The sequence below is a fragment of the Lepidochelys kempii genome, chromosome 11, assembly GCF_965140285.1.
Source record: "Lepidochelys kempii isolate rLepKem1 chromosome 11, rLepKem1.hap1, whole genome shotgun sequence".
In the NCBI taxonomy this organism is placed as follows: domain Eukaryota; kingdom Metazoa; phylum Chordata; order Testudines; family Cheloniidae; genus Lepidochelys; species Lepidochelys kempii.
The window spans coordinates 8,398,997-8,422,103 of record NC_136390.1 but is presented as its reverse complement, the minus strand read 5'-3'; the positions used below and the strand labels follow the sequence as shown (position 1 = coordinate 8,422,103).

Here is a 23,107-nt window from a genome sequence, read left to right as displayed (position 1 = left end):
GGCAGTTATAAATTTTATACTGAATGTTGATATTCTAAATCTTGTGAAGTGTATGAGTGACATAAAATCTAAGGGCCATATTCTGCCATTCTTATCAAGTAGTACCTTATTCTGCGAGCAGTCCCATTAAAGTCAGAATAAGGTAATACTCAATGTGAGTAAAGAGTGGCAGAATCTGGCCCTATGTTTAAGAGACTGTTAAAGTAAGTGAAATGTGAAATTGGACAGTATCCTTTTAAAATAAATCAGCTTTATGTGTTAATGAATAACTTAGCTTGTATCTACAGAACCACATTGCAGAAGGCAAGCTGAAGATTTCTCTTCACTATAAAACTCCTTATGCTGGAAGTGGCTGCACATTGTACTTCTGAGATATTCTAGCATTACACAGACATCTAACACAAGAAGGTCCAGTCCTTGCACCATCAAGAATGGTAGAACTCCTTACATTTAGATCTTCCTTTACTCTAAATTACAGAGCGAGAAACAGATATAGATTAATGCAGAAGGAGCAAGAACATTTGGTAGTTATGCTAAGGAGTGTCAATGACTCACTCTTGGTAAGTTTGCTCAGTCTGTGAGCTTTAGGGATGTACAGAAATTAGCAGAGGAAAATGGCCTTTTGATTCCCTTTATATTAAGTTTACTGCCATCTAGTACTGTGAAGCTCATTTAAGTCAAAGGAGATGCAACAAAAGTAAGAGGTGCTTGTCATACAACATTATTGCAATGTCAAGTTTTCATTCCGTCACATCTAAACAAAGTAGTAGTTTTTGTTCTTGTGTCTCCACAGCGAGTGCTACGTTGCTTCATACAGTGAATATGCCTCGTTCCTCCCCTGCCACTGGTACCCACCGATGATCTAATTTCTGTACACTAGACAGCCCATCCACTGCCCCTTTCACTCCAACTATATCAGGAAACTCAGCTGTTCCTTGTTTGCTTCACTGATGAAAGCGAAAGTGGGGTGTTGTCCTTTGGCTTTTATTAACTGTCTAGGGTGCACACACCGTTTTCTTGATACAGCTTTCTGATTTAGATAAATTGTTGGCTTAATTAGCTGATACTCACTGTGCTCAGAAGGGCTGTTAGTCTTCTAGCTGGTATTTCTTAGAGAGCACGCATGAAGCAGGCAGTTAGTGGCAAAAGCAGCCCCACACAATCAGCTACAGCGTTCCAGGCCAGTTCACACAGTGACTGCGGCTGGACTCCTCCTAGTGCTTCACAGGGCAAGGAGAAAGGGGAAGGGCTCAGGATATGATATCATACACTCGTTCTAAACACCAGGAAACAGAGAGAACTGAAATGTCAACTCTTCTGAGCCACGGGATGGACAATATCTCTGGCCGCCTCTCAATAAAAGTTAAAATAAACAGACATGACTACTTATAAGACGATATTTAAGATATCACCAGGCTCAGCCTGAAAGCAACATCATGGACTTGCTGCTAAGGTCTTTGTCCTTCTTTCCTGCTTCCTTTATTTGTTTCCCTCATTCATCATTTTATGAGTAGGAGGCCCTGATCTTGCGATGAGATCCGTGGGGGAAGATCCTTATACCTGCGCAGGGCTCCATTGACTCCAGCAGAGCTCATGCAGGCACGAGAGTCCACTTGCATAGATCCAATAGCAGAACCAGAACCTTATCTTTTAAATTCTTCAGTGAAGAAACCATGGGTACAATTTTCAAAAGCATCTCAGTAATTGAGGAGCCTAAGCCCCAGTTTCAGAAGTGACTTAAGCACTTGGGTTTCTAAATTTCATTGAAAGTCAATGTGCAAGTTCAGATCCACACTCTGTGTAGGTTTGGATCCGGCTCCAGACGTTGTGTCTCAAGACAATCTCTAATTGTAACCCCTTGTAAAAATAATCCAGGCCATGTCATTATAGTCTGTTTCTCAGATTACCATTTATATGCTTTAAAATAGGAATGAGTAAGTCTTTGGAGCAAGGCAGATGTTCTAAATTAACTGTCACCCATTTCTCTCCCTCACATTGTCAAGATACCTGTTTATACGATGGCCTCAAATAGCAGTCAGGAAAAAGCAATATAATTTCATTACACAATCATCGAGCACATAAAAATGTTTTTTTCCATGCTGTTTGCTGTGGCCAACTATTGTGTCATGCATTGCACACGCCTTCCAAATCTCCTTCCCAAGTTTACAATTCCCCATTTGCTGGACTTCCTCTCTAGTTGATCTCCTGGCTGCAGCTCATTCAGGATTCAGCATCGAGGCTACTCACCGGGACTAGGCCTTCACAGCAAACGACACGGTAACTCCTATTTCTGTACTCTTGTATCAGCCTTTGGTAGCAATCTGTGTTGATTTTTAGGACTTTCAAGGCATTTCAGTAGCTGGGTTCTTGGGAGATTTGTTAGAAAAACCTTCCATTCTGATCTGCACAGCAGAGTGTTGCTTTTTCAGTTCCAGTGTTTAAACAAGTCCTTAGGTGCCAGTGTTCTTATTCTCCTTGTGCTCTTTGCCAGTGGAAGTCACAGCCTTTCAATTTCAGGAACTAGTCTAGGTTATTTAAGAGGAGAATAAACAACAATAGTTTACAGCCTAATAACAGCAGCAGCATCTGGTAAAATGCTTATTTATCAAATGATAAGATTCCCAAAGAAACCTCCCAAAAGAGCAAACAACCAACAAAAGAAATTGAAACACTCAAACATTTTGGCTGTAAAGCTTTTATGGTCACATTTGGGGCTTTTGTAATTGATTCCACTTCAGAATGGATGGTTAAACATCTCCAATTACTATGGGAGCTTTGAGCTGTGGAGGCTGGTGGCATCTGAAATTGGGCAGACAAATCTGATGAAGTAAGGCCCTCCGATACTAGGGTGGTGAGTATGATGTAGGAACCTAGATCAATAGACACACGCATCCCCTCTTGCAGACTCTGAAGTTTCACCCCAGAAAAAACACAGGCAAATTTTTGTTTCTCTTCCCTCCACCTTGATTTTTAATAGTACGGTGAAACCTCTACAAGAGATCACACTTATTAAGCAACCTCCTATCTTAAGAAGCTGCCCCAGAGTAACTCCAAACCCATTGGGCCCAATTCTGTTCTCAGTTACACACTGATATTTCACCTGTGTGTGTTTGACCTGATTGACCCCGGTGTAAACATGATTAGAATAAGGCCTACGATGTAAAATTCTGCCCCACTTTTATTAAGCCACCTTTGTTATGCTACCAATTTCTGCTTGTCCCTTGCATGGATTCCTTGGGCGCTCTCATGCTCTTTTCTCTGTCAGAAGGGCCTTTTTCTCCTAATGCATCTGATGAAGTGAGCTGTAGCTCACGAAAGCTCATGCTCAAATAAATTGGTTAGTCTCTAAGGTGCCACAAGTACTCCTTTTCTTTCTCCTAAATGTTTGCAATTTTCTTTGATTCTCAAAGGCTCAGTCCCTTGAGCTCTGCCTAGCCAGGGCCTTGATCTTAGAGCTGGACCTTGCCTTAATTTAGGAGTTGAGTTTCATTTAACCTTCTGACTCCTTCATTGTACAGCACTGAAGCACTGCATGGATTTTACGTATTGTGTTATTATTTATATAGCACTACAGGTATGTGAGAAGGTACTTCCTATAGAGCTATTCAAGAGTGTTTGAGGCCAGTTCATACGAAAAGAGCCTCCCTTCTCTGGATTCAGGGTGTCTTCTCTCATTATCAGACAGTGAACATGGAACTGGATATTCTGGGAAATGATGGGTATTAGGTGCTGGAGAAGGCCATGAGAGTGAACCACAGCTGGTGAGAATGGAAGAAAGGAGACGTTAGTGTTGTGGAGGGCAGCAGGAGAGAGCAATGGTGAGTAGGAGGTAGAAGGAAATGATCATGGGAGGGAGGAAGCCACCATGGAGGTGAGAAGGAAGGAGATTCTCAGGAGTTGGGGACAGACAGCGAGTGGCATCAGGAAATCACCTAGAGGCAGCAGGACTATAATTAAAATGGCCATCATGTAAAAATTAGTTATTGCTTAAGTACCTGTCACATTCCTAAATAAAATCTCTACAGTTTCTTGACAGTGGCTGGCATATAAATTGATTTACAAAAGTCTGAAGTTCATTCTACTTCCTTAGGTTTCTAGATAATTTCAAGAGTATACTGCATTCTTTGCTCTTAAATTACTGCACAGAGTTGCTGTGAACTATTGAACAGCTGCCGTGTTCCACCCCTGCATTTCAGTACTTGATGATGTGATTCCTACAACGAGTGTGCGCATGCGTCCGCACACACGCGCGCGCGCACGCGATCTCATTCTCCTTTCATTCCTCTGCAAATCAGGAGTAACTCTACTGCAGTCCCTGGAGTTGAAGCATTCTTTTCAAATGTATACTGAGATTGTTATTCTATGACATCATGAGTTACTGCAGTAATTAAAAATTCTAAAATATTTAGCTGTGAGCAATGGGAGGTGGTGTTAATTTCCCAACACTAAAACCAACAAACAAAAAAGCATAAATTGGAAAAGGAATCCTTTGCCTTTACCTGCTATTTCTGCACTCAGGAGAATTCAGTGTGACTGTGTTACAATTACTTTCAGGCACCCAGAGGCAACAGAGTCAGCAGAAAAAGTTAAGTGGGATGCAGATGCCGGAAAATAGCATAGAGGACTTAGCCTTACGTCCTGCAGCGAGCATATGGTCTCTTGGAGTTAAATCCCAAGAGGTTTAGAGCAGGAGGGGGAAATGCTATGGTTATGGATATTTGAGTAATAAATCATACTTAGTGCTATAAACACATTAACTAATTAGTCCTCACAATACCCCTGTGAAGTAGGAAAGGACTGTGTTTATTTACAGATGGAGGAACACAGCTAGAAAGGGCTACATTCATGTCACACTGTATATATAAAGCCTGCTGCAGTTTCCACGATATGCATCTGAAGAAGTGAGCTGTAGCTCACGAAAGCTTATGCTCTAATAAATTGGTTAGTCTCTAAGGTGCCACAAGTCCTCCTTTTCTTTTTCCCAGAGTAGTTTCTGATGGAAGAAAGCCTGAAGCTGGAGAGAACACCAAACCTTTCCCTCTACTACCATGAGGAGGGAGAGAAGGTCAGATCTGTTGCAGAACTGGGCCATGCTGGCATTATCTCTGTGAAGCCCCCAGTGGATTTTAAAGATGTTGCCACCCTATAGAAATCCCAGTGGAGGGCAGGCAGCAGCAACCCAACCTGTCCCCCGATTTGGGATAAATCTCCTGCACCATCCTCCAGAACAAGGTGGGAGGTTGGTCCAGAGGTGTAACTTACACCTTCCTGTGCCAGGTTCAGTGAATCTACTGTAAAAGATTAAGGCCTCCTAATTCTCCACTTTGTCCAAGCTGCAATTTATTGCAGGGTGAGGTGGGAGCCTCAGGGAGTTAGTTGTAGCTACCTGATCCTTGCCGGCTCAGCCCCAGTGGAAGTTACAGCAATGAAAATTAGACTAGCCCCTCTGCTCGAATGGAGCCTATGCCTGCAGAGAATCAGGTGTAGTGGAGTTCTGCTCCCCTACGTCCCATCCAAGACATGCCCTCAGCCTGCTTCCAACACATCCCCTCTTTGCCCTTACCACAGGGGTGGGGGAAGCAGGTGGTAAAGGAGTGTCAAGTATTCTTAGCTCCTAATTCTGGGGTCAATTTGCCATCAATGGATATTCCCTTTACACAGGGGAAAATTCTCTGGTCCAAATCTGCAGCAGCTTTAAATTCACTTTGTGATGCCCTAAGTAACCAATCATCTGGCCCTAAGTAGCCAGGGCCATGCAGTGGCCAAGCCAGGTATAGATTTCAGGAGTTCCTTAGCTCCTAACCCCACAGTCAGTTATAAGATCATGTTGCCTTTCTGACTATTAACCGTATGGCCATCATCAGCTAACATACATGGTCACTGCTGCACTGGTTTTGCCAAAAGGCATTCCCCAAATCTCTTTAGTTGAAATAATTTATTACCTCACAATTAAAACAAACCCAATCCAACTTCTTCCTGTACTGGTAACCGTGTAGTTTCACTGTTGTTCTGCCAGTCAGAAAGAGGATTTTGGAATTTTGTGCACAGAGGCTAAAGATACTGCAAGTGAGAGGCCACAAAAGAAAAGCTCCTCTGGAAACTCCTTTCACTGTAATTTCCTTTTTAATTTTTTTTTCTTTTTTGGGGCACGGTACTATAGTATCAAATCCCTGGACACCTAGAATGTCACTGTATCACACACCATGGCCCCTCAGAACTCATGATGACCGCACTGACTACATAACTTACAGCCTCCTGCTCCAAAAGCACTTTTGCTAAAGGAGAATCTCCACTGACTTCTAATAGTATAGGCACTATGACATACAACTGTTCAGTTCTAAATTCATCCAATACCATTTACATAGTCCTGTCTCCCAACATGCCTTGCTGAAACGCTAGACCACAACTCTTGACATGCCCTCAGTGCTGAGGGAGGGTAGTTTCAACTCACCATGTATTTTGGGGCACCAATCTTGGGTCCCAGACAAAGTTAACATCCAAGGTTCACTCCCAGACAACAAACTACCGTCGGAGACCATCCTGATACTGTGCCAGTAGACGAGGTGCACAAAGGCTGGCTGGGCACCAAGAAGATACTAGCTAGCTCAGGAAAGAAGGAGGCAGAGAAAAACAGAATGTAGGGTGGGCTGCTGTAGTGTTTGGCCCACTCAGGGCAATTTAGCGCAGGTGAAGACAACATTCACCAAAAAACCCTCAGTAACTGAACTATCCCATTCCAAACCACTCATTGATAATAATACTCTGTATGTATATAGGTTTCAGAGTAGAAGCCGTGTTAGTCTGTATTCGCAAAAAGAAAAGGAGTACTTGTGGCACCTTAGAGACTAACCAATTTATTTGAGCATAAGCTTTCGTGAGCTACAGCTCAATTCATCGGATGCATTCAGTGGAAAATACAGTGGGGAGATTTATATACACAGAGAACATAAAACAAAGTATCTGACTTCAGAGGAGCTTAAAGTGCTGGACACCAATCAGGAGATAATGCTCACACTACCCTGTGAGAGGCAAAGAAGGTCTTATTTAATTAAAGCATATATTGTGCCCATGATCTTGAATGGGGCAGTGTATTGGCCATACCAATACAAATTGGAAGTAGTTACATCTTGCAGGCCAAGAATGAAGGGCTCTGACCACTCACACTTATGGAGGATAGGAACAACACGATTGAAGTCAATGGACTGATTGATATTACTGAGAGGAGAATCTGGCCCAAAGACATTAAATAACCAACCATCAAGCCAACCCCTTCATGCCCTGGGGAAAAGACTTCACAGGGATTTCATTCAAAAGGGATCAAACTCTTCAGCAAGTAAACAAGCTGGGTCAGGAAACTCCTTGCAGCTGCCAACAAGCAGCCTGACTCCCTTTTCCCTTCCAGCACTCTATCTGCCATCAGCAAGCTTCCTCTAGGCATGCAGACCAGACTTTCTTTTGGAAATTTAAAGCCAAACCCATCAGCATTTTCCAGGGCCCTGCTATGTAAAATGCTGTGTCTCTGCTTCCATTTCGGAAATTCTTTGCCAGATTAGGAGCCACTTCCTCCCTGCTTTGACATGAATGGATCGGGAAGGAAAAGATCACAGCTTCAAAAAACAACAAAAAACAACAGACAAATGCTGCCGTGTCCCCTCCCTATCACATTGCCTTCTCAGTAACAGTGCAAACTGTACAAACTCAGGGCCTGATCCTGCAAATACATGTGTACAGGGGGATCCCTGTGCCTGTATGGAATCAATAGGATTCCACATGGGTGCAGGGGTCTGCTTGAGTGATACCTGTTGTAGAATCAGGGTCTCAGTAGCCTACTACTTTGACCAAAATTCTCAGGAGAAGACAATAAGCATTCTCTTGCCCATTTTCCCCAGATTGTTCCTGGGAGATTGGGTTGCCCCCACACCTCATAGTACAAACAAGGGATTCTGCACCCGCAACACTGCTGATCCCCCAGAGCTACAAAGATACCTGGGAACTGAGGACCAAAAAAACTAAGTGATTTGCACAAGGTCACACAAAGAGTCCCTCGATCTGCTGGCAATGCCCCTACTTATACAGCCCAAAATGCCATTGGCCTTCTTGGCAACAAGGGCACACTGTTGACTCATATCCAGCTTCTCATCCACTGTAACCCCTAAGTCCTTTTCTGCAGAACTGCTGCCTAGCCATTCGGTCCCTAATCTGTATCAGTGCATGGGATTCTTCCGTCCTAAGTGCAGGACTCTGCACTTGTCCTTGTTGAACCTCATCAGATTTCTTTTGGCCCAATCCTCTAATTTGTCTAGGGCCCTCTGTATCCTATCCCTACCCTCCAGCGTATCTACCTCTCCTCCCTGTTTCGTGTCATTTGCAAACTTGCTGAGGGTGCAGTCCACGCCATCCTCCAGATCATTAATGAAGATATTGAACAAAACCAGCTCGAGGACCAACCCTTGGGGCACTCCACTTGATACCGGCTGCCAACTAGTCATGGAGCCATTGATCACTACCCGTTGAGCCCAACAATCTAGCCAGCTTTCTGTCCACCTTATAGTCCATTCATCCAGCCCATATTTCTTTAACTTGCTGGCAAAAGTACTGTGGGAGACCATGTCAAAAGCTTTGCTAAAGTCAAGGAATAACATGTCCACTGCTTTCCCCTCATCCACAGAGCCAGTTATTTCGTCATAGAAGGCAATTAGATTAGTCAGGCTTGACTTGCCCTTGGTGAATCCATGCTGACTGTTCCTGATCACTTTCCTCTCCTCTAAGTGCTTCAGAATTGATTCCTTGAGGACCTGCTCCATGATTTTTTCAGGGACTGAGGTGAGGCTGACTGGCCTGTAGTTCCCCGGATCCTCCTCCTTCCTTTTTTAAAAGATGGGCACTATATTAGCCTTTTTCCAGTCATCTGGGACCTCGCCCGATCACCATGAGTTTTCAGAGATAGTGGCCAATGGCTCTGCAATCACATCCACCAACTTCTTTAGCACCCTCGGATGCAGTGCATCCGGCCCCATGGACTTGTGCTCGTCCAGCTTTTCTAAATAGTCCCGAACCACTTCTTTCTCCACAGAGGGCTGGTCACCTCCTCCCCATGCTATGCTGCCCAGTGTAGTAGTCTGGTAGTTGACCTTGTTCGTGAAGACAGAGGCAAAAAAAGCATTGAGTACATTAGCTTTTCCCACATCCTCTGTCACTAGGTTAAAAGAAAAGGAGTACTTGTGGCACCTTAGAGACTAACAAATTTGTTTGAGCATAAGCTTTCGTGAGCTACAGCTCACTTCATTGGATGCATACAGTGGAAAATATAGTGGGGAGATTTTATATACACGGAGAACATGAAACAATGGGTGTTACCATACAGACTGTAACAAGAGTGATCAGGAAAGGTGAGCTATTACAGGTGAGCTATTAGCAGGAGAGCGAGGGGGGGGCGGGGGGTATGGGGGGAGGGGAAACTTTTGTAGTGATAATCAAGGTGGGTAATCAAGATACAACCGCATTTGCTCCAACCCCTCAGACAGAGACAAACACCTACAAGATCTCTATCAAGCATTCTTACAACTACAATATCCACCTGCAGAAGTGAAGAAACAGATTGATAGAGCCAGAAGAGTTCCCAGAAGTCACCTACTACAGGACAAGCCTAACAAAGAAAATAACAGAACGCCACTAGCCGTTACCTTCAGCCCCCAACTAAAACCCCTCCAACGCATTATTAAGGATCTACAACCTATCCTGAAGGATGACCCAACACTCTCACAAATCTTGGGAGACAGGCCAGTCCTTGCCTACAGACAGCCCCACAACCTGAAGCAAATACTCACCAGCAACCACATACCACACAACAGAACCACTAACCCAGGAAGCTATCCTTGCAACAAAGCCCGTTGCCAACTGTGCCCACATATCTATTCAGGGGACACCATCACAGGGCCTAATAACATCAGTCACACTATCAGAGGCTCGTTCACCTGCACATCCACCAATGTGATATATGCCATCATGTGCCAGCAATGCCCCTCTGCCATGTACATTGGTCAAACTGGACAGTCTCTACGTAAAAGAATAAATGGACACAAATCAGATGTCAAGAATTATAACATTCATAAACCAGTCGGAGCATACTTCAATCTCTCTGGTCACGCGATTACAGACATGAAAGTTGCGATATTACAACAAAAAAACTTCAAATCCAGACTCCAGCGAGAAATTGTTGTATTGGAATTCATTTGCAAATTGGATACAATTAACTTAGGCTTGAATAGAGACTGGGAGTGGCTAACTCATTATGCAAGATAACCTATTTCCCCTTGTTTTTTCCTACCCGCCCCCCTCCTCAGACGTTCTTGTTAAACCCTGGATTTGTGCTGGAAATGGCCCACCTTGATTATCATACACATTGTAAGGAGAGTGATCACTTTAGATAAGCTATTACCAGCAGGAGAGTGGGGTGGGGGGCGGTATTTTTTCATGCTTTGTGTGTATAAAAAGATCTTCTACACTTTCCACAGTATGCATCCGATGAAGTGAGCTGTAGCTCACAAAAGCTTATGCTCAAATAAATTGGTTAGTCTCTAAGGTGCCACAAGTACTCCTTTTCTTTTTGCGAATACAGACTAATACGGCTGTTACTCTGGAGCCTCTGATAGTATGGCTGATGTGATTAGGCCCTATGATGGTGTCCCCTGAATAGATATGTGGACACCGTTGGCAACGGGCTTTGTTGCAAGGATAGCTTCCTGGGTTAGTGTTTTTGTTGTGTGGTGTGTGGTTGCTGGTGAGTATTTGCTTCAGGTTGGGGGGCTGTCTATAAGCGAGGACTGGTCTGTCTCCCAAGATCTGTGAGAGTGATGGGTCGTCCTTCAGGATAGGTTGTAGAACCTTGATGATGCATTGGAGAGATTTTAGTTGGGGGCTGAAGGTGACGGCTAGTGGCGTTCTGTTATTTTCTTTGTTAGGCCTGTCCTGTAGTAGGTGACTTCTGGGTACTCTTCTGGATCTGTCAGTCTGTCACTAGGTTGCCTCCCTCATTCAGTAAGGGGCCCACACTTTCCTTGACTTTCTTCTTGTTGCTAACATACCTGAAGAAACCCTTCTTGTTACTCTTAATATCTCTTGCTAGCTGCAACTCCAGTTTTGATTTGGCCTTCCCGATTTTCACTCCTGCATTCCCAAGCAATATTTTTATACTCTTCCCTGGTTATTTGTCCCATCTTCCACTTCTTGTAAGCTTCTTTTTTGTTTAAGATCAGCAAGGATTTCACTGTTAAGCCAAGCTGGTCAACTGCCATATTTACTATTCTTTTGACACATCGGGATGGTTTGTTCCTGTAACCTCAATAAGGATTCTTTAAAATACAGCCAGCTCTTTTGGCCTCCTTTCCCCCTCATGTTATTCTCCCAGAGGATCCTGCCCATCAGTTCCCTGAGGGAGTCAAAGTCTGCTTTTCTGAAGTCCAGGGTCCGTATTCTGCTGCTCTCCTTTCTTCCTTGTGTCAGGATCCTGAACTTGACCATCTCATGATCACTGCCTCCCAGGTTCCCATCCACTTTTGCTTCCCCTACTAATTCTTCCCAGTTTGTGAGCAGCAGGTCAAGAAGAGCTCTGCCCCTTGTTGGTTCCTCCAGCACTTGCACCAGGAACTTGTCCCCTACACTTTCCAAAAACTTCCTGGATTGTCTGTGCACCGCTGTATTGCTCTCCCAGCAGATATCAGGGTGATTGAAGTCTCCCATGAGAACCAGGGCCTGCAATCTAGTAACTTCCGTTAGTTGCCAGAAGAAAGCCTCGTCCACCTCATCCCCCTGCCATAACCACATGACTATTTAATCTAATGTCGTTTTGCTGTAGTATCTAGGCACCAGCTTATGTGCCTCTAGTGTATGAACTGCACTGGACAAATGAATCAGTTGCAGGTGTGCTAAAGCTGTAGAGGCTCCATATGAAACAAACAAAGAATGAAATGCGTGGCACTGCTGAAGCCTTGAGCACTACAGCAAGAAATTTCCACTTTCCCATTCCTTGAATACTTTGGAAATGTAAAAACTCCTGGGATCCACACTTTGTAATTTTCAGTTCAAACTGGAATAACATCTGTAAAATGTGGCCAAGGACCATCTGTTTTTCCATTCCCAAAACACTGAACTATAACAGCCTTTTTCCTGCCAGCTCTGGTGCAGAGTTAAAGCAGTTCAATAGGTCATTCTGCTCTCTCCCTTTGTCAACTTCCTGTGAAAAAGATGGCAAACAATAATAGTAAGAAGAAGTGGAGTGAAGCTGCTGTGTAATATAAACATATTTCCAAGGGAAACAAAACAGTTAACTGTTGGCCAAAGAGTCTGCAGACTCATCTGAGCTGGCTTACTGAGCACTAGGAAGTATACTGATGAGTGCAGGAAGACGGGAGATTTAGAGCCCAATGGTACTTCCTCTTACATCATCAGGAATAAACAATCTGATCCAAAGCCCACTGAAGTCAATGGAAAGACTCCCATTGGCTTCAGTGGGTTTTGGATTTGGCCTTAAATGGTGGGATGGTGGGAGAACTCGTGTATGGTAGGTGCTAGGGTATTAACCACTGTGTTTTCTAACCATGCTCAGAGTAGGTCTAGAAGACACAGTGATTGGAGAGCCAGGGGTTGCTGGCGCATTGTGTACACTAGTGCTCCCAAAAAGCGCTGCCATCTGGAGCTCAACTGATGATAGCAATAATTGGAACCTGTAGCAGTGGAAAAAGGCCTAGAGTAGAAAAGGCTACAGAGTAAGTGTCAGTTCTGGGCAGAGGTGAAAGTAAGCCGGTATGCCCCGGCACGGCATACCGGGACCGGCTTTCCCAGGTGGCAATTTAAAGCCCTAGGGTAGCAGCAGCGGGGCTCCGGCGGGGATTTAAAGGGCCAGGGCGGTAGCGGCTACCAGAGCCCCGGGGTTCTTTAAATCCCCGATGGAGCCCAGCTGCCGCTACCCCAGGGCTCGGGCAGCAGGGCTCAGGCGGGGATTTAAAGGGCTCGGGGCTCTGGCAGCCTCTACCATAGTGGAGCCCCAGGCCCTTTAAAGCTCTGCCAGAGCTCAGAGCCCAGAGCCCCGGGGTAGCGGTGGCAGCCGGGAGTCCCCAGGGCTCCTCAGTGATTTAAAGGGCCCGGGGCTCCCCTGCAGTAGCAGCAGCTAGAGTCCTGGGCCCTTTAAATTGCCCCCGAGCCCCAGGACTCCCAGCCGCCTCTGCAGCTGGTAGCTCGGGGGTGATTTAAAGGGCCTGGGGCTCCCAGCCGCCACTTCCGCACCTGGAGCCCCGGGCCCTTTAAATCAAGATTTAAAGGGCCCGGGCATTTAAGCCCTGCCTCTTCCGGTTGAGGCCACGCCCCCTGCTCAGGACTCTGACGTACCAGTAAGTCCTCTAACTTACTTTCAGCCCTGGTTCTGGGAATACACAACAGGAATCCTGACTCAAAGTCTTCTACTTTAACTTGTAATTCATTTGCCCTTAGTTTGTCATCTGTAAAATGGGGATAATAATACCTCCTTTGTTTGCCTTATCTATTTAGCTTGTAAACTCTTCCGGGGAGTGAATGTCTCTGGCTATGTGTATGTACAGGGCCTAGCAAAAAGGGGCCTTAGCTGAGATCAGGGTCCCAAGATGCTACTGTAAAGAAGTAATAAAAATAAGTTCACTACCAGTTATTCAGGTGGTGGGATAAACAGTGTAAAGAGCTGTAAGAGCCCCTTGATGAGCTGGAGGAGAGGAGAACTCCCCTGGCAGAGTCACTGGGTAAGTCAGCTGCAGATTGCCCTATGAGCCTCCCGACCCAGTAAGCCCCAATGTAAGGGGTGGGACTGCAGGAGTGTAAGGGGAGTGTTTGGAGCAGGGTCCTAGCTTCCAATACTGAGGCCATTCTAAGTAAATCCAAGATGCAGAACTATTCATAAGCAGATCAGGCAGGTCTCCCAGAGATGTTCTAAATTATGCAGGGGGCCATTCTGACCCCCAAAGCAGCCCAGAATCAGGAGGGCATCGAAGCTGGCTTTAAGCCACCTTTGCCCACTTTTCCCAGGGGCTACGAGTTCTGTTCTGTGCTTCTATACACATACAGCACTTACAGACATTAAATAATCAAGCACCATAGAACTCGAGGTTTGCAACTATTATCAAAACTATACTCATTCTACAAATAGATAAGCAGAGGAACAGAAAAATGGCAGCAAATCAGTGATATCCAGGAATAGAATCCAAATTCTTGGATCAGCATACCATACTTTCTGCTGTTGGTTAGGCAGATAGATCACAAAGTGCTTGGGCTCTTCTACTTCTGCTTCCAGCCCTGGCTGGAACCCAGAAGTAAAGAAACAGCCCTAAAATGAAAAAAGACAGGGTTTTTTCAGTGAGTATGGTGAAGGAGTTCCTGGACTGATTCAGCCATCCGTGATCTTCAGGGTGTCATATGGACTGGTCAGCAATGGAGTGGAGGGCAGCCATGCTCACTCATAAGATTGAAAGGAATTCCTTCACCACCACCACAAGAAAAGGAGAAGAATCACAACATGACATAAAGTTACTTCCCTGTTCTTCAAATATAACTACAGAACATCTCTGACACTCTTCCATATCCCATACTGATACAATACGCATGCAGGGTGTGTTAATCAGAATAGGTTCACATGAACAATAAATTGTTATGGACATGATTATATTTTTCACCCTACTAGAGATCAAAGCTGGTCAAAGATTTTTGAATTAAAAGTTTCATCAGAAACTAGCCTCTCATTTGAAAATTAAATCTCTTTGTGAAAAACAAAAAACAAAACACAGTTTGGGTGAAAAATGTCATGCCATTTTTCAATTTCTTTAATCAAAAACATTATCAAAAATTTCATTGGTAAAGTTAAAACTTCATTAATGTTTTCCATAAAAAATTCAAGTCATGATTTAAAAAAAGAAAGATGAGTCTGTTTTGAACACTTCACATGAAAAACAACTGCAAAAATTGGGTATTTTTTGTTGTTGTGAAAATAGGTTCTTGCTTTTCAACCAGCAGTACAAAAGATATTTTTGGGGTAACAGAATGCTGTACGTAATTGATTTCATAGCTCCAGTGGTCTAAAGGATAAAACATTGTGGCCACCTAAAAAAATGTTTGAAAGTTCCAGCCCCATCTTGGTGGGATTATTTGATTCAATGTAAGGATTAGGGTTTATCACCATGGATGGAGTTGGGACTGGATGTTCTCTGTCTTTTGCACCTATTTCTATGACTGCTGTATATATTTAAGGTGCACATATTTTGTTTCTATAAACATTACTGACAAAAAAATTCAAAAATATTGCTTTCCATCATCTGGTTCAAATTCTGTTCTTAGTACACTGGTGTAAATCTAAAATAACATTACTACCTTCGATTAAGTTACTTCAAATATATGATGCATACAAAAGATGAAGTTGGTCATTTGTCTTTAAAGGAACTCTATATTTACAGGCAAATAAAATCACATAGAATTGTATACTCTATGGCACAACAGTGCCATCCAGCGGCTATTCCAAAATGTGCATTACAGAAGTCGTCCCAAGGGAAGTTATCAGTAGCCAAAGATCACTCTTTAAAGCTGAAAGAAAAGGAGTACTTGTGGCACCTTAGAGACTAACCAATTTATTTGAGCATGAGCTCTAAGGTGCCACAAGTACTCCTTTTCTTTTTGCGAATACAGACTAACACGGCTGTTACTCTGAAACCTGTCTTTAAAGCTGGCAATCAGAACTAATCTGGGTATCTACTGCCTGGGTCAAGATGATCATCTTGGGCTCAGGTAACTGTTTTTAGTCATTTTTCCATAATGAAGTGGCTTAGACACAAAATTTAAATTTGCTGTTTGTTTAGAAATAACTATGAAGATTAGAAATGGGTGAACCAAAAGGCTCAGAGTTTGGGTTTAGTGGAATTGTTATCCTGATGTATAAAATGCTGTTCTGAGACTAATCTGAATTTATTTGGTCTGCAAAACTGGGCTGGAAGTCCCACAAGAACAAGCTCGGGTATGAGATTCCTAATCTTTCTGCTTCTAGTGCTGGCCAGAAATCAAATGTGAAGAAACATCTATCTGAAAATACGAGAATCTCAAAAAAAAAAAAATAGTGCAAATTCCCCTCTAAATAGCTGACAGTTCAGAGGGCAAGAGAAAAGGTAAAGTTTCTCTTAACTACCCATCCTTCCCTGTTAAAATCATTGACCTACATTTTAAAAATGAAGGGCCTCCAATACTGCAGGTGCAAATTTTTCTTCTGCACTTGCACATGAATGCTAAATTGTGACAAAGAATGGCACTCTGCACCCATTTAGATGCCCAACTACTTGATTTGCAAACTTCTATTGAGTACCACCACAGGGTACAATAGAGGGCCATCGGTTCCAGTTCCTCCCTGTTGGAACTCCATTTGAGTCAATGGAATTTCTCCATCAATGTGAATTTGGTCCATTAAAGTAAGTTTGCCCAGCTTCAAAACAATTCTGGTAATAAGCACTCATTTGATGTGGAAGGTAATGATCCACTTTAATTTTTCTCTCCAGTCTGTAATGCTTCCCTTTGTAGTTATCGGCATCTCATGCAGTACAGCTGCATTAAAATGATTAATGGATTTGTTTGGCCTGATTGCACACTGATTAAATCATTTTGTGCAGTGTTCCTGTTAGTGTTCCACATTCATCTTAGTTTGAACTGAAATTCAATTACCTGGGGTTCTGAGGTCAGAGCTGCAGACAATCCTTGTAGGGCAGAGAATTGCCTCCCAGAGACCAATAGCTTCTGCAGTGGGCCCTCTCAGTAGCTAGAAAAAGTTGGTGAAAGGGCCCCAGATTTCTCAGCATCACATTTTACTCTGTGCTAGAGGATGCCGAACTATGCCCAACTAAAATTGTTTCATCGTATTTTAACTAGGGTTATATCCAAACCAAATTCTCATATCCAAACATCTCTAAAATGTTAAGAAGGGTTAAAACAAGTACAAACATTCTCCACGGAAGAACAAGTACTTTCAACATTGAAAATTTGTTTAGTTTCTCTGGACTAAAATTAATACAATCTGACGCAAGCAAGATAGCATAATATAATCAATTTGAAATACTGTACAGTATGATCAATAGGTTAGCTCTTTATACATTTCCTGAGACCGTGCATATTACAGTAAAAAAAATTAAAACTTTTTTTAAATCAACGCAGACATTACTGATCAGGAGCTCAGGCTCAAACTATGCTCATGCAAACTACAGTGCAAATTATTTTATTTTCAGAACTTCAGAAGACCACATTTAGTCTCATGCTTAAAAAAGTTAAATCTATTACACTAATTCTAAAGACAAAGACAATTTAATGTTTGATTGGAAGAATTGTAACTAACTACATTACATCTGCCTAAGAAAGCCCCAGTCCTGCAAATCCTTACTCAGGTGAGTATCCCTTGTCTAGGTGAGTTTGTTGGACTAAGCCCTTAAATAGTACTTGGGCAACCTGCTGGCCCATGTGACATATCTCTTCTGAAATACAGATATTCTGTTGCAGCTGAGAGACTGCAGTGGGTAACAGCAGAGACAGGATTAATGTTTTTTTCAGAAGGAGCTTTGGGGCAGAGATGGGTGATAGAGCAAACCAAGCTGCTCTGCCTGAAATGCTACTTGATGATTATGATCTTCTAAACCCAGCTAATGCTTAATGTTTAGAAATAAAAATGAAATCTTGCTGCATAGAGGCCCAACTTTGAGGGTAAGAGAGACAGAATCTTTACAGAGCCCACAAAAAGGCCAGTCAGTCGGTAGTGCATCAGTTCAAGACACTTGGATCAGGCCATACAGAATAGCAGAGGTGCTCAGCTCCCACAGTGATGTGATACATAGCTGGACCAGTTTAACGGTCACCTTCTGGTTCTAGTCAGGGCAATGTAGCTTCCCACCAAGATGACTGAAACTATCATTTTGTCTTATTTAAATAAAAGTGTTTAAGAAATGGTAAAAATAAATACTGATTCATCAATAGCAAGAAAAGTCTAGTTCTCATACAGCAATTTTAATCATTAGATCTCAAAGCGCTTACGAAAGACATCAGTATCATTATCCCCATTTTTCTGATGGGGAAACTGAGGCACAGAGCGAGGGAAAATGGCTCACCGAAGGTCACTCAGCAGGCCAGTGGCAGAGGTGGGACAGGTCTCTTGAGTCTCAGTCCAGTCCAGTCCTCTATCCACTGGGGCCATGTAGCATCCCCTCACATGTATGGTCATATTGCTAATACGTTCTGAGGGGGCTTCTGCTTTAGCATCTTGCCTAAGTGACTGCTGCTGCCACTGAAGTCAGTGGGCGTTTGGCCAGAGTCAGGAGTCCTCCATGCATGATGAGTTGAGGGCCTCCCTCATTTTATCAAATGGCCTCAGAATTCCCTTTGTGTGAGGAGTGGTTTGTTGTTTGGAACCAATAGCAGGAAGCCAGGCAGAGGGGCAGGGGAAGGTTCTGGGCCGACATTCTAGAGTGAAACAAAGAGAGACAGACACACAGATGGTAGGTTTAGCAGTAATATTGCTACACCCTCTTGGCCCGCTACCGTTCATGTTTTGATCTGCAACCCACAAGATGACCATAAAAAGTAACCTTATATTCTACGGTCCCTTTCAAATGTGTCAGTTCCTGTCATGCATGGTGAGGAGTAGGAAGATTTTTCCAGCCCTTTGGTGTGCTGTAGACTAGAACATGTCAAGAACCACCAGTCTAGAGTGTGGAGCATGACAAAGGAGCATGCCAGTTTGTCTAAATAGGTGAGGACCAGCAGAACTGGGCTTAGCTCATATGTGTTTTACTGAATAATCTGAATGAACAGAAGGGAGGGTGTGAGGGTGCAGAATTAGTTGCAAAGACTGGATAGATCTCAACCTGGGGTCATGACCAGGGGATTTTGAGACCACCCTCCCTTTCTTTATAGCTAAACAGGAAGGGGTTTCCTAAGCTTTTAAAGATAAGGTCACAGTATGGAAAAGTTTGAAAATCACCTGAGATAGTCATAGTCTTTGTTGGGATGGGGAAGGAAATAGCTGAAGCAGGCAGGCAGGTTTGCAAACCCCATTTTCCTTATCTGTCAGACCAGTATCATAAAATGCTTTCCAAATTGCCTTTTGCGGAGGTGACACCAAGGGAGACACACAATGAAGCAAAAGTACTGTAACCTATTAGACGGGAGGTAAATCAATTTACTTACCAATTCTGTGCTATAGAGTTCTTCTCTCTGACAAAATATTTGCACAGACCAAGAATTTCTATCCTTGTAAGAGATTATAAGGATTTTTTGTAGGAAACTTTCCAAATACTAGAAGTGGAAATTATAATAGGATTCACTTTCTTTATCTTCCTAGGAATCCAGTACCAGTCTTTACCAAAAGACAGTTACCCATTCACAAATAATAATTTCAAATTCCTTTTATGAATAACACGCTAAAGATCAACGGTTACAGCACAGCAGTTACAATGTACCCTAGTTAGACTAACATTTAACTAAAGATTTATTTGTCCATTAAAATAAAAAATATAATGCAGGCCCTAAACCCCTAATAGAATACCTTACAAAATCAATACAGGGATTGGCATTTCTGACAATCAGAGATCTTCTGCTTTCACATAGGATCATACTGGGTATTATATTGACAATTAAATAAAACATTTAGCTGTTCTGCATAACCAGTTGTTTCAGCAGCCACATAATTAAGGATGTATACAACTTCAAAGAAGAAAGAAAAAAACCTTTACAATGACTGTAGCTGTTAGGCTCACACACTGTCTCTGGTTCAGTGATGTAGTACACCTCCTGAAGACATTTGGCCTCAGACTGTAATTGCTTCTTTATGGTGTTTTCCCTGTCTCAATTCCACCGAGTTCTGTAAAATTACAGGAAGCTGCTGCGATCCAACCCACAGATAAGTCAGGGTTACCCATGGCAGCTCTATCTTCTCCCTGCAGGAATGGGCTAGATCTGACTAGTGTTCTACTAGTCAGGGCACAGGGCCATACCTTGCATCTCAACAATATATATATTCACACAAACATAATTGCCCTACTTACTTAAGTAGGCTTCTAAGCTTACTTCTTGGAATAACCAGAATAAGGTATCAGCCTTTTAGGCAAGTAGCAAACTTCCATATCCCCTTAACTATAATCCACAGCTATTTAAAAAGATACTTATTTTCCTTCTTGGGACTAAGGACGGTACAGACACCTTAACATATAACTGCTGCAGACCAATAATGTCCAACTAGTTTGTAAAATTACAGGAAACTGTATTGAGATCCAATTCCCAAATCAGTCTGGGTTACCCCTGGGAGCGCTTATCTTCTCCATGCAAGCTGGGCTGGATCTGACCAGTGCTCAACCTGGCTGCCAATTTTGTACCCCTGACAGAACTCACTACTGATTGCCCAGGAGCTTCCAGCTTCTGACTAGGTGGTGGGGAGTTATATGTATACATGCAGGAATGTCTGCTCTTAATAAAGCCTTCTATGCCAGCTTCAAAACTAGGGTTGCCAACTTTCTAATCGCAGAAAATCAAACACTCTTGCCCCAAGCCACCCCCCCACCTGCGCTCACTCCATCCCCCCTTCCTCCGTCACTCGTTCTCCCTCACCTTTGCTCATTTTCACCAGGCTGGGGCAGGGGGTTGGGGTGCAGAAGAGGGTGAGGGCTCCAGGCTGGGTCTGGGGATGAAGGGTTTGGGGTGCAGGCTGGGGGCTGCAGACTGTGGCCGAGGGCTCCAGGCTGAGGCAGGGGGTTAGGGTGTGGAAGGGGGTATGGGCTCTGGACTGCAGGCTCCAGGGTGGGGCCAGAAATGAGGGGTTTGGAGTGTGGGAGTGGGCTCTGGGCTGAGGCAGTGGGTTGGGATGCGGGTGGGGGGGGCCTCTGATGTGGGGCTAGGGATGTGGGTGCAGGAGGGGGCACTGGGGTGGGGCCGAGGGGTTCAGAGAGTGGGAGGGGGTGCAGGCTCTGGGAGGCAGTTTGGGGGCAGGAGGGGATGCAGGCTCCTGGAGGGAGTTTGGGTGCAGGAGGGGAGGAGGGGTGCAGGGTCTGGGAGGGAGTTTGGGTACAAGAGGGAATTCTGACCTGGATCAGGGGGTTGGGGTGCGGAAGGGGGTTCGGGGTGTGGTCTCTAGGCGGCGCTTACCTCAGGCAGCTTCTGGAAGTGGTGGCATATCCCTCTGGGCGGCAGCTAAGCAGAGGTGCGGCCAGACGGCTGTATGCGCTGCCCCCGTCTGCAGGTGCCGCCCCCTTAGCTCCCACTGGCTGCAGTTCCCACCCAATGGGAGCTGCAGAGCCGGGGGCAGCACGCGGAGCCCCCTCGCTGCCCCTGTGCCTAGGAGCCACAGGATATATTGCTGCTTCCAGGAGCCACAGGAAGCCTGCCTTAGCCCTGCTGTGCCACCAACCGGACTTCCAGGGTCCCTTTTTGACTAGACATTCTGGTCAAAAACCGGATGCCTGGCAACCCTATTCAAAACAGCTATTGAGCATGGTTACCCACTTCCTCTACTGTGCTGACATAGCAACTGCTTTTTGTGTGTGTGCAGTCACTCAAGGCTGTACACCAGTGGTTCGCAACCAGGGTTACACATACCCCTGGGGGCATGCAGAGGTCTGCTAGGGAGTACATTGAGTCATCTAGATATTTGCCTGGTTTTACAACGGTCTACATAAAAAGTACTAGCAAAGACAGTACAAACCAAAATTTCATATGGACAATGACTTGTTTATACTGCTCTATATACTATACACTGAAATGTAAGTACAATAGTTATATTCCAATGGATTTATTTTATAATTATATGATAAAAATGAGAAAGTATGCAATTTTTGAGTAATAGTGTACGGTGACACTTTCGTATTTTTATGTCTGATTTTGTAAGCAAGTAGTTTTTAAGTGAGGTGAAACTTGGGGGTACACAAGACAAATCAGAGTGAAAAGGTTGAGAGCCACTGCTCTGTACTGCCACCTTTTCTGAGAGCAGGTAGAAACAGCAGCTGTAATTACAGCAAGTAGTGTTTTGGCTGAGCACCAGGAAATAAGAAAAAGAAATTTGGGTTATACTGTCATAAGTCAAGGCAGCGAGCATAGGGAGGAGCCTAAGGACTGAGGTGTGTGACTGGTAGAGCCCTGCAAATCTGCAGGTATCTGTTTTATATCTGCGGACCATGTCTGTGGCTCAGCTGTGGATACAAATTTTGTATCTGCACAGGGCTCTAGTGATTAGAAATATTGTTCTAGCATTTGATTAAAAGACTGATTATTACATCACTGCAGGCACAATTACAGCTGCTCTATTAGGCTTATCCGTCTAGTGTTTAATTGTGATTGCAACATGATGGAATGCACTGTTACAACCCCTCTATTGGCTCTTCTGTTTGATTATCAATGATGATAAGTTTACTGCACACCTTACTGTCACACTGTTGGGTTTACTGTTCCAGGGTTTGATTACTAATGATGATTTTCACATTATTGCATGCACTATTACAGCTGCTATGAGGTTGATCTTTCTAGCAGCATTTGACTATTAATGATTTCAACACGATTGCATGCACTATTAGAGCTGCTATGTTCCAGCATTTGATTATTAACAATGAGTTTGACATTATTACACAAGCTATTGGGGTTATCATTTTACCAGTTGATTATTAATGATTGTAACATTACTGCATGCACCATTAAAGCCACTCCATTGGGCTTATCGGTTCAGGGTTTAATTATTATTGACGATGATAAGGTTACTGCATTGCACTATTGCAACCACACTATCAGGGCTGATTGTTCCAGCATTTGTTTGCTTGTGAGGATTAAAATGTGAACAGCTGTACTAGTATATTGTTGCAGATTTATTCACCCATTCCTACTTATTACACCCTGCACTGGTTACATTAATTATAACCAAATAATGTTATTGCAAACCTGTCCGGCATGCGCTACCATGTTCACCTCCATTCCCAATGGGCAGCTGGGCCAGTGACCCTCAAGGCAGCAGGGTCGCCCTGCTTCCCCCACATGTGCCCGGTTGCTCACCCGAGGTGACCCAAACACAACAGCCCTGACCCGCGCCAGGTGTGTG

At 43.9% G+C, this 23,107-nt stretch overlaps 2 protein-coding genes across 4 annotated transcripts in view; one reads left to right on the top strand and one right to left on the bottom strand.

Annotated features, from left to right (window-relative positions):
* Positions 1-1,190, bottom strand: part of RALB (RAS like proto-oncogene B) — an 80,208-nt gene extending 79,018 nt beyond the window's left edge. The window contains exon 1 of the mRNA XM_073305063.2: positions 1,072-1,190. The gene's annotated coding sequence lies outside the window, so the exon portion shown is untranslated. The remainder of the gene's footprint in view (positions 1-1,071) is intronic.
* The window catches only part of LOC140895429 (uncharacterized), an 82,639-nt gene that overhangs the window by 26,142 nt on the left and 33,390 nt on the right, over positions 1-23,107 (top strand). The window lies entirely within an intron of this gene.